The 14,027-nt window shown below is 36.9% G+C and overlaps 1 non-coding gene and 1 pseudogene across 1 annotated transcript; both read left to right on the top strand.

Annotated features, from left to right (window-relative positions):
- Positions 1 to 5,755: 5,755 nt before the first annotated feature.
- On the top strand, positions 5,756 to 5,858 carry LOC123389500. Its single transcript, XR_006604095.1, has one exon. It is a non-coding gene; the product is annotated as a U6 spliceosomal RNA (small nuclear RNA).
- A 489-nt stretch (positions 5,859 to 6,347) lies between these two features.
- On the top strand, positions 6,348 to 9,220 carry LOC101670449 (annotated as a pseudogene).
- Positions 9,221 to 14,027: the final 4,807 nt, after the last annotated feature.

Raw genomic sequence — 14,027 nt, 5'->3', positions numbered from 1 at the left:
TCATTTAAGAGCGCTTTAATTTTTGCTTCAGTCATCAAGCATAATTTAAGATGCTCAACATGACAATAACCTATTGAATTTCACCCTGTGGTGAAAGAGTTTTACTGTTTCCATTGTTCATTCATTCTTTTTGATGTTTTCTTCTTTGGTCATTTCCTGTTTAAGGGACATAGGTTAGCCATTTTTTAGAGCAGGTTTACTGGCAATAGCTCCCTTAGTTTTCCTTCATCTGAGAATGTCTTGATTTCTACTTCATTCCTAAAGAACATTTTCACTGGATGTAGAATTTGGGGCTGAAATTCCTTTTCTTTTCACACTTTAAAATGATGTGTTGCTTCTTCTTGGCCTCCATGTTCTCTGATGAGAAATCTGCTGTCAGTTGAATTGTTTTCCCTGTAAGTGATAAGGTATTGTTCCTTTCTCATTGTTTTCAAGACTTTGTCTTTAGTTTTCAGAATTTTGGCTGCACTGTGTTTTGATGTGAATATTTTTTAATTCATCATGTTGGGGTTTTTTTCAACTCCTTGCATGTAGGTTTATGCCTTTTGCCAAATTTGGATGTTTTCAGCCATTATTTCTTTAATTACTTTTTCTGCCTTACTTTTTGCCCTTCTGGGACTCCAGTGATACAATTCTTTAGTTACAATACTATAGGTTGCTGAAGTTTTGTCCTTTTTTTGGGGGGGGGGGTATTTTCTTTTTTTTTTTTTTTTTTTTTTTTTCAGAAAATTTCTATCGTTTTATCTTCATATTTACTGATTCTTCTTTCCTCCTCACCATTCTGCTGTTCTGCTAATCCACTGATATTTTTATTTAGTAAATAAATATTTCAGTTCTAAATTTCATCATTTGATTCTTTTTATATCTTCTGAATGTATTAATTATTCACTGACACACTTTTGTGATGCTTGCTCTACCAGTGTAGGATAATTCTAACTCTGTCATCTCAGTGTTGGTGTCTATTATCTTTTTCCTTTTTCTGTTCAAGTTGAGATTTTCCTTGTTCTTTTTTTTTTTTTAAGATTTTATTTATTTACTTGACAGACAGAGATCACAAGCAGATAGGGCGGGAGGGAGAAGCAGGCTCCCTGCCAAGCAGAGAGTCCAACGTGAGGCTCAATCCCAGGACCCTGGGATCATGACCTGAGCCAAAGGTATAGTCCTTATCCCACTGAGCCACCCAGGCACCCCTTTCCTTGTTCTTTTTATAATGAACAGCTGCCAGTTGAAACCTAGACACTTTTATATTATAACACTTTGGATTTATTTTTTTAATGGATTTTTTAAAATTTATTTTTTATTTTCAGCATAACAGTATTCATTATTTTTGCACCACACCCAGTGCTCCATGCAATCCGTGTGCCCTCTATAATACCCACCCCCTGGTACCCTGACTTCCCACCCCCCCCGCCCCTTCAAAATCCTCAGATTGTTTTTCAGAGACCATAGTCTCTCATGGTTCACCTCCCCTTCCAATTTCCCCCAACTCCCTTCTCCTCTCTATCTCCCCATGTCCTCCATGCTATTTGTTATGCTCTACAAATAAGTGAAACCATATGATAATTGACTCGCTCTGCTTGACTTATTTCACTCAGCATAATCTCCTCCAGTCCCATCCATGGTGCTACAAAAGTTGGGTATTCGTCCTTTCTGATGGAGGCATAATACTCCATAGTGTAGAAGGGTGTGGGAGAGTGCTGCATTGTTGCTGCCCTATCACATAGAAGTCTATGATCCTTCATTGGCCTTCACTGACATCCAATTAAGGGTAGGTGGCTCCTCATCACTGCTGGGCAGAGGTGGGAATACCAGCTAAGACAGGAAGGGGTGCCTTATTATTGCTTCCCATGCAGCTCCACTAAGCTCCAAGCTCCTTCCATTAAGGAAGGGGGCTTTGTTAATGCTGGATGGTGGTGAAAGTTCTGACTCCAGGAGGCCTCTTCTAATACCATTCCAACAGGAAATGAGTAGGTTTCCTAATTATTGCCAGATGGGTGAGTAAGGAGAAGATATCTAGGCCCCCCACATTGTCTCTGGTGATACCATAGGAGTCAAAGAGGGATAACTTCACCATCTAAGGGAGAGAAAACTCTTAGCTTTGTACTCAACCTTCTCTGTCACCACCATAGTGGTAAGGTGTTAAGGTACCTCATTTCACCCTGGTGGGAATGGAAGTCTAGACTTCTAATTTGGCTATTGTTGACTTGGGTGAAGATGAAATATGTTCTGTGGTGTTTGACTGAAGAAGAGTAATTATTGCCTTAAAAGTGTTCATTGTCTTATGCTACACCTTTCCTGATCCTTCAACTTAGACTGAGCAAGTTTCTGTTAAGGCTGGGGTTTTCTATTTGTTTTTTGTCTTTTTGATCTGTGCCCATTTTTAAGTTGCTGCTTCCAGTTTGGGACATATAAGGCAAACTGAAAACCTAGGGGAATCACCAAGTATTGTTCCTTAACACGAGGTTCCTAGCCATTCTATTTTTTTTTTTCCTTCCAATCTGTCTGAATCTCGTGGTTGTTTTATACATAATGTTCAACACATTTAGTTGTACCTGGTGGGAGGAATAGGAAAAAGTACATGTGTTCCATCTTCCTAAAGTCAAATTTCTTTAAGTTCCTTTTTGAAACTTCTTGTTCCCTGGAATAAAATATATTATAACCAAGAAAGCATAACATTTGTACAGCAGCTTGATACTTTCTTAAGTCTGTTTGCTAAACTTGGATTATCTCTTCTCCTAAATTTAACCCAAGGTCAATATCCAAAATAGAGAAGGAAAGGAAAAAAAAATTAAAATTAAGTGTATTTTCTTTATTGTATATCAATATAACATATTGACATACATATAACATATTGACAACTTCCCTCACACCTCTGGGCAGCAGACTTATTCCTCTTATGGTCTTCTAGTTTCTAATTTTAACATGTGCTCATTATTTCTCATTATTTTTAGTGGTATACATATTTTCAATCCTACTTGCTATAATTTTTAATTCTTAAAAGTAATTTCTCATTTTCCACTGCAATTTAGTTAGTGTCCACTATGAATTTTACCAAGTGAAATGTGTTTTGCCAGTGATTCTACTATTGTTAATTTTAGAATGATGTGATTATAGGTTTTAGAGTTACTTACTCATAAAACATATTTTTAAAGATTTTATTTATTTATTTTAGAAAAAGCATGTGTGAGGGAAAAGGATGGAGAGAGAAAGAGAAAGAGAATCTCAAGCAGGCTCCACATCAAGCAAACTACACACTGATTGTGAAGCCTGATGCAGGGCTCAATCTCAGGACCCTGAGATCAAAATCATGGACCCTAAGCCAAAATCATGAGTCTGCCACTTAACTAACTAAGCCATTCAGGTTGTCCTCATAAAATATATTCATAAAACATACTGACTACATAGAAAAATAAACAGACTTCTCAGTCTCCATGGATTTTGCAATCTGGTAGGAGAAGGAGAAAGAGATAAACAAGTAAGCAAACAAAAATATACAGTGACTACATGCTGTGGTGAATGTTATGAATGACTTTAAAACATAGGATAGTAGAATACAACAAGGTAAAGCAACCTAGAAAGTTGAGTCATTAAGGAAGGCTACACTGAAGAGTTTATGATTAAGCTAAGCCTCGAAGGAATGAAAAGAAGTCAGCCCACAAAGCATGAAATGGAGGGTGTTCTAGACAATGAGGGGCAGGAGAAAAAGGAGAAAATATCACAAACTAACATAAGAGGTGTAGTGAATGGCCCCACGATATTCTGAAACTGCCTTCCAGGGACCATTTCCAGTTTGGCTTTCTTCAACTTTTCAAGATGTTGTTTCTGCCTACCATCTGCTCAAGCAGAAGGTGGTCAAGCCTCAGGGACATTGGCAGTGCCAGTTTTCCTGGTGCTCCAGAAGCCTCTGGTCACTAGCTGATTACCCATTCCATCTGAATTCAAAAATCTCAGAACAATAACATTTTCTAATCTATCCAATCTCCAAAGCCCAACCCACAAGGAAAGAAGCTAAATAAAAAGGAATGTTTTGATGGAACAATTGTAGACTGTAGACAGGGAATAAAATACCAGAGTTCAAGGGCTAATTCTGCCATGCCTCATTTTTTTTTTTTTTACATGTATAGGCAATTGCCTTCACTTGACAAATTATTCTTTTCTCCCTGGAAGGAGAAAAATCTCAGAGGTGGAAAAGATCTTATAGATTCAGCAGTATAGCTCTATTAACAGCACAACCAGGTACACACCAATTTTCAACCCTCATATCAAGAGATCTATTCCACCTCATAGCTGTTACACATAAAACCTGCCTTGTCTGAGCTCCCAGGAATTTAAACTGGAATAAATGCTAAGTGATCAGTCTACATGTGAATGTATGTATATAGTATTTATAAACATAATCTATATACATTTTTAAAAACACGAGTGTAAAATAGTTGCACAAATGCTTTGATTTCCTCTGAAGAACAGCTATGCATATGCAAGGAAGTGATAATGTTAAAGAAGAAGCCAAGTACATACAGTTTTTCTACCTCGATGTGTATTCCTACCTCCGCTAAAAGCAAAGATAGTTAACTAGTAATTGCCTCAGGAAGATGAGACACAGAGAGCATTTCTCTTTTCAGATAATGCTGAGCATCTTTCTAGAGAAGAATAAGACTTGACAAGGGGGAAAAGCATGGAAGAGATTTGTTTTTAAGTGATCTAAACACCAACTGTCAGCCTCAAAGGAAAATAATATGCAAGACAGAAATAAAAATGAATGATGACTTAATCAGGACATTATTAGAAAGGGCACTGAGAATTTTAACTCTACCACTTAAAAAAGCTGTTTTACTTTCAAAATCAAGGCATAATCTATGGCCAAAGATGAATCTAGCAAGAATTCAGATCAACTTTATGTTTTTGAAATTTAAATTTTTTTCTTTTTTTTTAAAGATTTTATTTATTTATTTGATAGAGAGAGAGAGAGAACAAGGAGGGGGAGCAGCAGAGGGAGAGGGAGAAGCAGGCTCCCCACTGAGGAGGGAGCCCGCATATGGAATTCAATTCCAGGAACCCAAGAGCTGAAGGCAGACTCTCAACCGACTGAGCCACCCAGGTGCTCTAAAACAATTATTTTCTGTTAACCGTAAGTAATTAACATAAATGTAGTTTGACTCTAGTGACATACTCTACCTTAACCATTACTTAATGAGTTTCTTTGACCTGACAGTACCCACTCTACCTCTTCCAGGACCAAGATCTGAAGCATCTTCTGAAAGTCCCGCTGAAGATTCAAGATACGCCTCAAAAAAAAAAGAAACAAAAAAAAAACTCAGCTAAAAAGATTTCATGTGGGGGGCTCCTGGGTGGCTCAGTGGGTTAAAGCCTCTGCCTTCAGCTCAGGCCATGATCCCAGGGTCCTGGGATCGAGCCCTGCATCGGGCTCTCTGCTCAGAAGGGAGCCTGCTTCCTCCCCTCTCTCTGCCTGCCTCTCTGCCTCCTTGTGATCTCTGTCTGTCAAATAAATAAAATCTTTAAAAAAAAAAAAAAAAGATTTCATGTGAAGTTAAATTCAAAAAATGTAGAGCAAAATGAAGCTACATGTATATCTTCTTCAAAGATCTTAGCAAAATGAGCTGCATTTGCCATATGCATTTGAGCAAAGAACTTATCTATGCATCAAAAGAGAGATTCTGGTGTTCCTTGAAACATAACTTGGGAACAAACCCCTGGGCACTCTAGTCAGGCTGCAGTATCAAACCACAATTCATACTTACTTCAGCATCACATATATTAAAATTGGAACAATACAGAGAAGATTAGCATGCCACCTGCACAAGGAGACATGCAAACCACAATTCATGGAGTCCCTGTGTGAAACCAAAAATTATTTCCCCCTTCATGTTGCAGAAATGTTCCATTGGATATAAATCTGATCTCATTTGCCACTTAAGGTGCACAGTTTTGTGCTCTTATAACTTTCAGAAGCACAGAACGTTTTCCTTTATTCTCCTAATCTACCTCAACATTTGTATTCTACAATGTGATTATCTAATCTAGTTTTGTAGCTCAGCGTAAGTACCAGGAAATTTACCCTCAATATTCTCACATTTTTTTGTCTTTTATTATTATGTATCTTTTGCTAGTTAGAAATAACAAATTCATGCTCACTGTAGAAATTTAACCAAAATATAAGAAAAGTAAAATCATATGATTTGATATTGTATAAAAGTACTTTAAGGTTTATATTGAGTAATAAATTCTTAAGAAAAACCAAGAATATCATGAAACAAAATAAAAGGAGTAAAGGTAGTATAGGAATTTGCCTTACCAAATATCAAAATATACTAAAAATTCACTTTAATATGATCAGTGTGATAGAGCATAGGAAGAAACGAATAGATTATGGGAACCAAATGGAAAATCGAAAAGTAAATCCAAGGAAAGATAACAATTCATCTCTAAATGGTGACAAAGGGGTATTTGAATTCAGTGGGAAAGATTATCATCTTATTATTATCATCATTATCATCATCTATTTTTAACAGATATAATGGTTATACATTAAATGGACAATGGTTATACATTAAAAAGAAAATTATATCCCTTCTTCATACCATATACAAAAATACAAATAGATTATACACTTAAATTTATTTTTTAGCAAGACAATAAAACTCTTAGCAGAACATCTAGAAGAGTACATGTTAAAAATTTAAAGAGGAGAAGACATTCTAAACCAAATAAGAAAACTAAAACTAAACTTAAAACACGTAAATATGTAAACATTCTAAAGACATTCTAAACCAAATAAGAAAACTAAACCTAAACTTAAAACACGTAAATATGTAAACTTTTGCATGCCAAAATGCATAATAAAAAAAAATGACTGGCTTTGAAAAAATAATGCAGATGACAAAATAACTGCTTTTATTTGAAATACACAAGGATTGTTTAGAATACAAGAAAAATGCAAACAACCCTATAGAAAAGGCAGAAAAATGGAAAAAGGCAATTCATGGCATAGAAAATTTTAATGACAAAATTAATACTAATTAGGTAAGTTCACCCTTAACATAACTATAAAATATAATTTTATACCACTAAGATTGGCAAGTATTTTTAAACAGTATTTATTACTAGCAGAGATAGGAGATGAAAACATAAATTGTTACCATGTTTGTAGAATGTAGGAAAAAATCTGGCAGGAGCAATTAAAAGTAAACATACCAGGTTGCCTGAGTGGCTATTGGTTGGTGTCTGCTTTTGCTTCTGGTCACAATCCCAGGATTCTGGGATTGGGCTCCGCATTCGGCTCCCTGCTCAGCAGGGAGTCTGTTTCTCCCTCTCCTGCTCCTCCTGCTTGTGCTCTTTCTCTGTCAAATAAACAAAATCCATTTGTTTAATAAGATAAAGATAAATAAAAGTAAACATAACCTCCCCAAAATGTAAATATACTTATACCATTTTACACCGAATGCCTGGTTTTGGTCATACTTTCCATCAAAAAATAAATCATCAGTTAATACGAATGTATGAATATAGATGATTAATATGAAATATTTGTAGTGGTAAAAGAGTTTCTCTTTCACTGAAAAGTAGAAAGATGGAAAAAGAAGAGGATTAAGAGTATACTTATCCGGCGTGCCTCGGTGGCTCAGTTGTTAAGCATCTGCCTTTGGCTCAGGTCATGATCTTAGTATTGTGGAATACAGCCCCACATCAGATCCCTGTTCTGAGGGAAGCCTGCTTCTCCCTCTCCTGCTTTCCCTGCTTGTATTCCCTCTCTCACTGTCTCTCTCTCTTCTCTGTCAAATAAATAAATATATTTTTTAAAGGGTATACTTATCCTTTTTTTCATAATGGGTTTGCCACCAGAACACAGGTGTCGTGAAAACCTCCACTAAACCTAAACCAAAATGGGAAAGGAAAAGACATCAACATCATCCTCATTGGCCACGTAGATTCAGGCAAGTCTACCACTACTGGTCATCTCACCTACAAATGTAGTGGGATCAACGAAAGAACTATGAAAACTTTGAGAAGGCTGCTGAGATGGGAAAGGGCTCCTTCAAGTATGCTTTGGTTTTAGATTAACTGAAAGCTGAATGTCAATATAGTATCACCATGGATATCTCCCTATGGGAATTCAAGACCAGTAAGTGTTATATGACCATCACTGATGCCCCAGGACACAGAGACTTTATTAAAAACATCTCAGGCTGACTGTGCTATCCTGATTGTTGCTGCTGATTTTGGTGAATTTGAAGCAGGTATCTCCATGAATGGGCAGACCCATGTGCATGCCCTTCTCTTTACACATTGGATATAGAACAACAACTAATTGTTGATGTTAACAAAATGGATTCCCTGAACCACCCTATAGTCAGAAGAGATATGAGGAAATCATTAAAGAAGTCAGCACCTACATTAAGAAGATTGGCTACCGCCCCAACAAAGTAGCATTTGTGCCAATTTCTGGTTGGAATGATGACAACGTTCTAGAGCCAAGTGCTAACATGCCTTGGTTCAAGGGATGGAAGGTCACTTGTAAAGATGGGAACACCAGTGGAACCACACTGCTTGAAGCTCTGGATTGCATTCTGCCACCAACTCATCCAACTGACAAGCTCTTTCATCTGTCTCTCCAGGACATCTACAAAATTGGTGTTATTGGTACTGTCCTTGTGGGCTGAGTGGAAACTGGTGTTCTTAAACTTGGCATGGTGGTCATCTTTGCTCTTGTCAATGTTACAACTGAAGTAAAGTCTGTTGAAATGCACCATTAAGCTTTGTGAGGCCCTTCCTGGGGACAGTGTGGGCTTCAATGTCAAGAATGTGTCCATCAAAGATGTTTGCTATGACAGTGTGGCTGGTGACAAAAAAAAAAAAAAAAGACCCACCCATGGAAGCAGCTGAACTCATGGCTGAGGTGATTACCCTGAACCATCCAAGCCAAATCAGGGCTGGATATGCAAATATACTGCATTGTCATACAGCTCACACTGCTTGCAAGTTTGCTGAGCTGAAGGAGAAGATAGATCGTCATTCTGGAAAAAAGCGGAAAGATGGTCCCAAGTTCTTGGAATCTGGTGATGCTGCCATTGTTGATATGGTTCCTGACAAGCCTGTGTATGTGGAAAGCTTCTCACACTATCCTCCTCTGGGCTGTTTTGCTGTTCATGACATGAGGACACGTCATGAATATGTCATGAGAAGACATGTTCATGTCTTGTGACATGAACAAGAGGACAAAAAGGCAGCAAGGTGGGACGCCTGGGTGGCTCAGTTGGTTAAGCAGCTGCCTTCGGCTCAGGTCATGATCCCAGCGTCCTGGGATCGAGTCCCACATCGGGCTCCTTGCTCAGCGGGGAGCCTGCTTCTCCCTCTGCCTCTGCCTGCCATTCTGTCTGCCATTCTGTCTGCCTGTGCTCGCTCTCCCCCCCACCCCGATAAATAAATAAAATCTTTAAAAAAAAAAAAAAGGCAGCAAGGCAGCTGGAGTTGGCAAGGTCACGAAGTTTGCCCAGAAGGCTCAGAAATTAATAGTATGAATATTATGATTCATAATATTATGATATAATTTATATGAATAAAATAAATAAATAAATATTATGAATATTATCCCCAACACCTGACACCCTAATCTTAATCAGTGGTGGGAGAATGGTCTCAGAACTGTTTGTACCACTTGGCCATATAAGTTTAATAGTAAAAGACTGTTTAATAATAAGAATGCATCATAAAACCTTCAGAAGGAAAGGAGAATGTTTTGTGGACCATTTGCTCTGTGTGTGTGTGGCAGCCTTAATTTATTAGTTTTCAAAGTCATACTTTTTAATGGAAACAACTTGACTAAAAATATATCATAGAGTTTTGAGATCCATTAAAACAAAAGTTTAATGAGAAAAAAAAAAAAAAGCACATTTACCTTGATGAGCCCAGAGTAGCACATAGAATGGTTGAATCATTGTATTATACACCTTAAACTACCATAACACTGTATGTTAATTACACTTAAATAAAAATTTTTTAAATTATTTTTTAAAGAAAAGCATAGGTTCCATGAACTGTAAGAAAAACCTAGAACAACTGAAAATTACACTTTTTCTTAACCCCGTTAGAGAAGTTGGAGTAACCAGAGATGGACAGGCCCATCCCAGGAGAGACAAAATAGAAAGGCTGACTAGTTTGTGACAGAGCACAGGGAGAGGAGCTGGCTATCCAAGTTATTCCCATGGGTTCATTTGGAGGCTGTTTTTCACAGAACCTCATCAGGTGCTCAATAGAAATACTGGTGACAGGAACAGTCTCCTGTCAGGAGAACAGGTGACTGTTCCTGTCACCTGTTCTCCTGGTGAGGTGACTGTTCCTTTCACCTACTCTCCTGTCTCCTGACAGGAGAACAGAATATACCCCCCTCACACTCTGCTTTGTGGTGCAGATATGCAGGAGAGGATTAGGAGCCAAAGTGGGAAGGGCACAGACCCTCACCACCCCTAATCCCCCACCACAGACATTGTTCTCATTTCAAACCAAAGCCTTAAGTTTCTAAACAGGTCTTTAAAATGCTGTTTACCTGTAGGGTCCACATCAAGACCCATGGTAGCTGGTGAAAGGATAGAAGGAAAAACAAAACAATTCGACTACTGATGGAAAAGCAAATAATAATAGTAATTAATAATAATAATAATAATAATAATAATAATGGGTCCTAAACACCTTATTAATGCCATTATACATTTCCTACCACTGGAGAGTAAATCAGAAAATCTCTTCTACACAAGATTTTCCAGATGCAAAGAAAGCTTTGATTGCCATGGAGAGGAGACACCAGCATGACAAGAAAGTCCCACCCAAATACCCAAGAATGCAGGGCCAGCCTAAGGGGCTAATATCAAGACTAGCCTAGCAAAGCACTGAGAACCATAGTCTAGCAATGGGGAAGGGGGTAGAACTTAGAGACAGACCTTCCTGTGTACAGGCGTAGGTAGGTTAGAAGGTAAAAGTAGAACACAAACACCAAGAAAAGCCCTCTGGCACCACAGCTACCTCCCTAAGCCCAAGGCAAGAATAGTGAACACTTAAGGACTTTTTGTTTTTTTTTTCAAGATTTTTATTTATTTAACACAGAGAGAGAGATCACAAGTAGGCAGAGAGGCAGGCAGAGAGAGACCATGACCTGAGCTGAAGGCAGAGGCTTAACTCTCTGAGCCACCCAGGTGCCCCAACTTGAGAATTTTTTTAGTAACAGCTTTATTGAAATACAGCTCACACATATGCAATTCATCAACTTACAGTGTACAATTTATTTTTACTACATTTATAGTTTTATGCAGCCATCAGCAGAATCGATTTTAAAACACTTTTATCTCCCCAAAAAGAAACTCCATACCAATTAGATACCCCAACTCTTCCATCTCAATGACCCCCACCTCCAAATCTAAGATGACCATTAATTTACTTTTTGCCTCTGTGAATTTGCCAATTCTGGATGTTCTGTATAAATAGAATCATATAATCTGATTATTAATTGCAACCTTTTGAGACTGACTACTTTCAGCATGTTTTCAAGGTTCATCTATGTCACAGCATGTTTCAGTACTTCATTACTACTTACAGCCAATAAATATATTTAGCACATTTTGTGCATCATTTCATCATTTGGTGAACATAAGAGTTGTTCTCACTTTTAAGCCTATCATGAATAATGCTGCTATGCATATTCGCATATAATTTCTTGAAGATTTTATTTATTTATTTATTTGTTTGTTTATTTATTTATTTATTTATGGGCGAGAAAGCATGAGAGGAATGGGGAGGAGCAGAGGGAGAGAGAGAAGCAGACTCCCCACTGAAGCAGGGAGACTGACATGGAGCTTGATTCTAGGACTCTGAGATCATGACCTGAGCCAAAGGTGGGTGTTTAACTGACTGAGCCAAGCAGGTGCCCCTCAGATACAATTTTTGTGTGGATATATGTTGTTTTGTGGGCTGTAGACACATAGGCATGGATTCACTGGGTTATATGGTAATTCTGCATTTAATTTTTTTGAGGAACTGCCAAACTATTTTCTATAAATTCTCCTGCGTTATTTCCATTCCCATCAGCAGTGTATGTGGGTTCTAATTTATCTATAACCTTGCCAAAATATATTACTAGTCTTTTTTTTAAGATTTTTTTTTCAATTTATTTATTTGACAGAGAGAGATCACAAGTAGGAAGAGAGGCAGGCAGAGAGAGAGAGAGAGGGAAGCAGGCTCCCTGCTGAGCAGAGAGCCCATTACCAGTCTTTTAGATTGCAACCATTCTGGTTGATGAGAAATGGTATCTCATTTTGGTTTTGATTTGCATTTTCCAAGTACTTAATGATGTTAAACATCTTTACACATATTTATTGTTCATTTATATGTCTTCACTGGGAAAATGACTATATAAATCCCTTTATAAACCCATTTTTAATTGGGTTATTTGCCTTTTTAACATTGAGTTATAAAGATATTTTATGTTTTGTATATAACTCTGTTATTTTATGTTTTATATATAATTCCAGTATATAATTGGCAAACACTTTCGCCCATTGTGTGGGTTATCTATCACTTTTTCCCAGCTTTATTCAGATACAATTTACATGTATATATTGTGAAATGTTTACTCCAATAAGGTTAGTTAACACATCCTTCACCCTGCATAATTACAATTTTATTCCTGTTGGTACTATGGTTAGAACACTAATGTTCCACTCACAAAGCAACTTTCAAATAAACAATGTCATATTGTTAACTATAGTTGATGTTGTACCTTAGATCCTCAGAACTTACTCATCTAATACTGAAAGTTCGTACCCTATGACCAAAGATCTCACTTTCCATTCCTCAGCCCCTGGAAATAATCATTCTATTCTATGTTTCTATGAGTTTGATATATTTAGAGTTCACATTTAAGTAGGATCCTAAAATACTTTTATTTCTCTGTATTACTCATTTCACTTACTATAATGCTGTCAAGGTCCATCTATATTGTCACAAATGTAGGATTTCCTTTCTTATGGCTAAATAATATATAAATTATATAAATACAGATCACATTTTTTTACTCATCTTTCCATCAATAGACACTCAAATTGTTTCCATGCCTTGGCTATTGTGAAGAATGCTGTAGTGAACATAGGGACACAGATACCTCTTTAAGTCAGTTTTTTCGGGGGAGGGGGAGGGCATATACCTAGAAGTGGATTAGCTGGGTCATATGGCAGTTCAATTTTTAATTTTTAGTGGAAACTCCATACTGTTTTCCATAGTGGCTATACCAATTTACATTCCCAAGAACAGTATGCCAAGTGTCCGTTTTCTCCATATCATCACCAAGGTTTGTTATTGCTTGTGTATATGATGATAGCTATATCTTATTGTTGTTAATGATTTGCATTACCTGAATATTAGTGAAGTTGGGCATCTTTTTATACACTTGGCTATTGGTGTATTTTCGTTGGAGAAATATTTATTCAAGCCTTCTGCCAATGTTTTAATTGGATTATTCGTGGGGTTTTGTTGTTTCCTTTTGGTTTGGGGAGGTTGCTTTTTTTTTCTTTTGGGTTGCAGTATACATTTTCTTTTGTATACATTCTTTAAAAAATATTTTGGGTATTAAACCCTTATCATATAAATGGTGTACAAATACTTTCTCCCATTCCACAATTACATTTTATTTTTGTTGTTTATTTTCTTTGCAGTGCGGAAGATTTCAGTTTGTTTGATTTGTTCAGATTTGTTGATTTTTGCTTTTGATGATTGTGCTTTTGGTATTATATCCACAAAAATCATTATCAAGGCCAATGTCAGAAAGGTTTTATCCATATAACCGTACCCAATTCTTCTAGGAGTTTTAGTTACAGATCTTGTGTTCAAAGTCTTTAATCCATTTTGGATTAATTTTTGTAAGTGATATAATATAGGAGCCAATTTCATGCTTTTGCATATGAATATCCAGTTTTCCCAACATCTTTTATAAAGAGACTATCCTTTACCCATTAAGTATTCTTGGC

Source organism: Mustela putorius, unplaced genomic scaffold (genome assembly GCF_011764305.1).
Source record: "Mustela putorius furo isolate JIRA1106 unplaced genomic scaffold, ASM1176430v1.1 tig00003976_pilon_pilon_pilon, whole genome shotgun sequence".
NCBI classification, from domain to species: Eukaryota; Metazoa; Chordata; class Mammalia; order Carnivora; family Mustelidae; genus Mustela; species Mustela putorius.
This window is presented reverse-complemented; position numbering and strand designations above follow the sequence as displayed.